Source organism: Malania oleifera, chromosome 7, assembly GCF_029873635.1.
Source record: "Malania oleifera isolate guangnan ecotype guangnan chromosome 7, ASM2987363v1, whole genome shotgun sequence".
Lineage (NCBI taxonomy): Eukaryota > Viridiplantae > Streptophyta > Magnoliopsida > Santalales > Ximeniaceae > Malania > Malania oleifera.
The window spans coordinates 43,528,979-43,535,461 of NC_080423.1; positions in this window are offsets into that span (position 1 = coordinate 43,528,979).

Genomic DNA, 6,483 nt, shown 5'->3' on the forward strand with positions numbered 1-6,483 from the left:
TTATAGCTCACTGGTTGTCGTATCTAGATTTGGTTAGACTGTGAATGCCTCTCGGGCTATGGTGATCCAGATCTCTAGATTCTCGCCTGTTACGAATTTGAAATTTGATCCTGCTTGGCTGATGGTTGAATGCTAAAAAACCTGGGTTCAAGCGGCCGTGAGAAACAAGGAGGGGAGGAAGGAAATGATCAAAGATGCCCTTAGATATATTGTTGCAAAGGGGCGTAGAAGGCGTCAATAGGCGAACAAAAAAGACTCGGAGATAATAGCGGAATATGAGAGGCTAGAGGAAGCAGCTGTGAAAAGATTCATGGAGTTGAGTGGGTCTTTACCAGCTACAACACTTATAGATGAGCTTAAACACCAAACTGAGATGCATGCAAGCCCAGTAGGGGGCGGAAAGATTAATAGGGATGACTCCCTTAACCAGAAGTAGATGATGGAAGATGAGAAGCTCAAACAAGCCCTAAGTTTCATTAAACTTAGGGGTGGAGACAGAAAGACTTGGGAACAAAGGGGTGAAAAGGAAATATTTGAAGAATTTGAGAGACTTCAAAGAGAGGTAAGGATGAAACTGATACAGAATGAAGTTAATCTCTCCTCAGAGGGGTTAATGGAGGTAATTCAGAAGCACCTAGGGCTTATTGCATGTGAGTTCGGTATCCCAGTTGGGGATAATGGCATGACATATATGGTTTCGAAGACCCCGATGGTGATAAATGGGAAAATAATGGAAGCCCTGGGTCTTGTACAGGATGGAGATGTTCAATCAAAAGAAAATAGTGATGAGAATAGTCTGGGTAAAAGAAAGCTTTGGGGAGATGAAGATCAAATGTGCCCTGTAGAGAAGAGTCCAGAGAAAATCCAAACCAGGGCTGCTGGCAAAGAAGCTGAAATAAGAAAAATGATCACGAGAACAACAGGAAAGCACCATGGTCTGCACTCTTTTCTAACAATAGGCACCCTAAGTCGTGTACCCCTATTCCTGCCTTCCCCTCGGATGGTTAGGGGGCCAGACTAAAGGTTTCTGATCTGTCTAAACCAGAGGACTCATATTAGAAATGCTTAGTGGGGTACTTTGTTGGTAAATTTCTTGGAGTTGCAGCTCTAAATTCTATTGTGAAGTCTTGGAATGCACAGGTTACATATATCAGACATGTGGATGATTGGATTGTCTTTAAATTTTAGAATGAGGAGGATATGGAAAGAATAATGCAGAAAGCTCCATACATTATTAAGGGCAGGACTCTGTTCATCAAGAAAATGCCAAAAAACTTTCAGTTTGGCCCTAAACATCAAACAGTTCTGCCTGTGTGGATTCAATTGAGGAACCTTCCTATGGAGATGTGGACTCCCCTAGCTTTGGGGAGGATCTGCTCTAAAATAGGGAAACCAATGTGCATAGACAAAATGACCATGATGCAGGCCAGGGTATCCCTTGCTAGGGTACTTTTGGAATTGGATGTAGCAAAAGAGTTGAAACACTGGGTTAAAATATTCCTTCCAGATGATGTTGGGTTGAATCAGGAAATAGTATATGAGAACCCCCCTAAATACTGCACAATCTGTAGGCATGTTGGATATACTATCAACTTCTGTGGGATTAGAAAGGCTATTGCAAGGAAGGGACAATATAAGGCAAAAGACAAAGCTATGGACGACCATGGGTTGGCTGGTGATCGTTCCAGCTCCACTCATATAGATGGTGGCCTAGCCTCTCATTCAAAGGGTGTGATGGCAGAGAAGAACTGCCTAGGGATAGGTTCTGCAGATGCCTGTAGTAATGATGGTATTCCTGTAAATGACCCCCAATTGAATGGATCAAGAAATCCTATGATAGATCATGGTAAAGCTAATGATGGATTGGTGAATTTACCGTTTCCAAAAACCACCTTGGAGGCCTTTTCTCCAGTGGAGAATGTATGCCCTACTGATCCTGTGGAAGGAGATTGCACAATAAATCCTACAGTCTAGGATTTTGAATTGCAAGAGGAGAGATTGGAGACAACTAGTGGGGACCCACATGTGGAGTCCGTGCAAAATGGGGATATTACAAAGGAAGTGGTGTGTGCTCTTCAGGCTCGAGGTGGTCAGATGTGTAGGGGTAAAATAAATAAGCCAGCTCAAGCAGGAAAGGACTCAACTAAATGATTCAGGGTTGTGAAGAATAGGAAAAATGTGAAAAGGAACATCACAAGTTAAAAGGAAAGGAGGGCCTGGCCCTTGTCCTTTATTATAAAGATAGCATCATGGAATATAGGTGCATGAACAGACCCCTAAAACAAAATGGGATTTCGAATCTCATTAAGAATAATAAGATTGATGTAATGGGGATTTAGAAACAAAGCTCACGGTTGAGAAGCTGGAAAGTATAAAGGAAAGGAAATGCCCTTCCTAGAAGCAGGTCAATAACTTTGAAACTCATAGGGTTGGCAGAATTTTTGTTCTATGGAATCCTCAAAAGGTTCACTTACAGGTGCTAAGAGTGATCCCTCAAGCCATCCACTGCTCCATCAAATGTAAGGTCACTTCGAATGAGTTCATGGTGAGCTTTGTTTATGGTTTCAACTCTCTGGTTGGCAGGAGAGGGCTTTGGAGGGATATTAGTCAGATTGGTGGATCCTTATCATCTCCCTAGCTATTGTTGGGGGATTTCAACTATGTCCTTAGCACTGAAGAGAAGAGGAATGGTATCCCTCCCTCAAATTATGAGATGAAAGATTTCAGGGACTACTGCAATGAGGTTGGTCTATCTGATATTAACTCTTCAAGATGTCAGCTTACTTGGTCGAATGGAAATGTCTGGTGCAAGCTTGATCATGCAATGGTTTACTAGGATTGGGTATTGAAATGTTGGCCTACTCAGGTACATTTTCAGTTACCTGGTGTCCTCTCAGATCACTCTGTGGGTATTACCTCTCTATTTGCAGAGCAGGATCTGGGTAGGTCATATTTCAAATTTTTCAATATGTGGACTTTCCATGAAGATTTTCTGAGGATTGTGGAGGATAACTGGAATGATCAGTTCACGGGATATGCTCAATTTTGTCTAGCAAAAAAGCTTTTTGCTCTAAAAAAACCTTTGAAAGCCCTCAACGAGCATCATTTCTCTCATATATCCTTCAGAGCAGATAGAGCAAGTAATAAGCTTATGGAGTTGCAGGAAAAAATACATGAATGCCCTACATGTTCAGAGTTGAAAAAGAAATTGACGGATAAAGGATTGAAGTTGAAATACAGGACAAAGCAAATAGGCTTTTTGCGGCTCAGGTGGTTAAAAATAAACATCTCTTGTGCAGTGATAGAAGCTCCTCTTATTTTCATGCTATTCTCAACAAGAGCAGAATGAGAAAACATATTGCTGCTATAACCAAGGAGAATGGTGAAGTCACCACTTCCTACTCCCAAATTGCAGGGGAATTCTTAAAATTCTATAAGAAGCTAAGGGAAGGAAGCAGGCCTACTCTATGTTGGATCCTCTGGTGGTTGCTAAGGGGCCTATCCTCAATGATGCTAAAGGAAATTCCATGATAGCTCCAATAACTGATCAGGAAATCAGAGATGCTCTTTTCAGTATTGAGGATGGAAAATATTCTGGTCCGCATGGTTACTCTGCTTGCTTTCTCAAAAAGGCCTGGCCTTTAGTTGGTCAGGAGGTTTTAAATACAGTCAAAGAATTTTTTAGAAGTGGGTGGTTATTAAAACAGTTCAATCATACCATCATAGCCCTGGTTCCAAAAGTTTGCAATACTAGTACTGTAAGTGATTTCAGACCTCTCTCCTGCTATAATGTTATTTATAAAATCATTTGTAAAATCATTGCAGCTATAATTAAACCCTGTATGGAGGATTTAATAAACCCTGCACAAGCTACTTTTATCCAGAAAAGGAGTATGGTTGAGAATATTTATATGATGCAGGAGCTAATTAGAGGATACGCAAGAAAAAAGGGTTTCTCCAAGATGACTTCTAAAAGTAGATCTCAGGAAGGCTTATGATACAATGGATTGGTCCTTCATCTCTGACCTACTATTGCACTTGAAGTTTCCTCCTGTGATCATCAAGTGGATCATGGAATGTATTTCAACTACTGCCTTTTCTGTTAGCCTTAATGGTAGGCTCTTTGGTTTCTTCAAAGGGAAACAAGGCTTAAGATAGGGAGACCCTCTTTCCCCACTCCTGTTTGTCTTATGTATGGACTATCTATCTAGACTCCTGAAATCTCTGGCTGGAAATTTCTGGTTCAATTACCACCCAAGATGTGAAGATTTGGGAATGACTCACTTAATCTTTGCAGATGATCTTATGCTCTTCTCGTGAGGGGATGTTGTCTCTGTAAAATACCTAATGGAAGGCTTGGAAAATTTTTTTAAATGTTTTGGCCTTGTAGCAAATAATCAAAAGTGTAATCTATATCAAGCAGGGATTAAAGAACAAGATCTGGGGAAGATTCTGAATATTACTGGCATGAACTTAGGGGATTATCCATTTCGCTATTTGGGGGTTCCTTTGCTAGCTTCCAGATTAACTTCTGCTCATTACAGCCCTTTGATCAATCGCATTTCAGATCAGCTTAAGGTTTGTCCAGGTAACACTTTATCATATGCAGGGAAATTGGAAATCTTTAACTCTATCATTCAAGGGGTGGAATGCTTTTGGCTCACCATTTTTCCTATCCTTTTGAATGTTCTAAGTCAGATTGTTAAGGTGTGCAGGGTTTTCCTCTGGGGTGGAAAGAAGAGACCCTTGGTGGCTTGGTAGGACATTTTCCTTCCAAAAGATGAGAGAGGGCTTGGGGTTTTCGATCTGGGGTCCTGGAACAAAGTGTTATTGTCGAGATCTCTCTGGAATGTACACTCAAAGAAAGACTCTCTGTGGACTAAATGGATCCACCATAACTACTTAAAAAATTCTAATATTTGGGGAGTTACTGCAAAGAAGGAGGATTCTCAACTTTTCAAAAAAATTCTGGAGATTAGAGATCAGCTACTTGCTAGGTCGAGTGTTGAGAGGGCCATAGAGCTGATGGAAGGATGGGAACTAAGTTCTCATAACTGCTATGAATTCTGGGGAATTAAAAAGCCTAAAGTTCCATGGGCTAAGGAAGTGTGGTTCAATGGAACCCAGCCCAAACATGCATTCTGTTTATGGTTGGCTTTAAGGGGTAAGCTGCTTACTTGTGATCAGCTGGTTGGTGTGGAGAGTGACCCGAGATGCAGCTACTGTAATGCTGAAACAGAAACTATTGAGCACCTATTCTTTAAATGCAGTTTTACTAGTGAGGTGTAGAAGACTATCAGGAGATAGCTAGGCTTAAGGAGGAGCATGTCTACCATTAAAGCTTCTATCAAATGGATGCATAAGGAGGCAAAGGGAAAAAATATTCGAGCTGCAGGAAGGAAAATTGCTTTGACTGCAACTGTATATTTTATTTGGAATTTCAAAAAAAAAAAAAAAAAACAGATTTGAGGGGCAATCAATCTCTCTCTTTGAGCTAGTTAAAGTAATTCGAAGGCACACCTTCACGGTTGTTTTCAAAAAATTTGAAATGTTCTCAGTTAACATGTAGTTATTGTGGTCTGAATAGAGTAAGGGTATAAGAATTGGACTGAAATACCCATAGGGATGCCCAGGTTTTGATGTAATGAGGATGGCCACTCTATAACTCCTAGGTATGCCCGAGATTTTGATGTAATATTGATATATAGATCTTCCCTGTAAGTGTGGACTTCTTCTCCATTGAAAAGGCCGGGGTATGCCCAAAGTAGTTGTACATACATACTTTGATCAATATACACTTTTACCATTTGATCAAAAAAAAAAAAAAAGAGCTCTCTTCTGTCAATCCTTACTATGTCTAGACCTAGTAAGTTTCCCCGTATTGAGTCAAATTAAGCCGCAGGCTCCACTCCTGGTGGTGCCCTTCCATTAATTCCTTTAAGTTTCAGCCTTGCAACCATACTCCCCCCGGAACCCAAAAACTTTGATTTCTTATAAGGTGCTAGCGGAGTCCTATAAGCAACATTCGTTGATCCCTGGTCAGCATCGTTTATGGTTGAGACTAGGACGGCATCTGATGGTCTTTGAGCCCCCAACTTTCTTTCTTGATTAATGAAAACATACTTGGCGAATGCTTTCGCAGTTATTCGTCTTTCATAAATCAAAGAATTTAACCTCTAACTATGAAATACAAATGCCCCCAACTGTCCCTGTTAATCATTACTCTAATCTCGAAGGCCAACAGAATATGACTCAAATCCTATGATGTTATCCCATGCTAATATATCCAAATCGTAGGCTTGCTTTGAGCACTCTAATTTCTTCAAAGTAACAGCATCGGACGCATGACCTGGCCAATTAAGGCCAAGAGCATATCGCCGGTAGAAGGGACGGGATGATCGATGCACACCAAAAGGCGGACCGATCAACCCAACCCAAGGTCCAACTACGAGCTTTTTAACTGTAATAACTTAAATATACGCT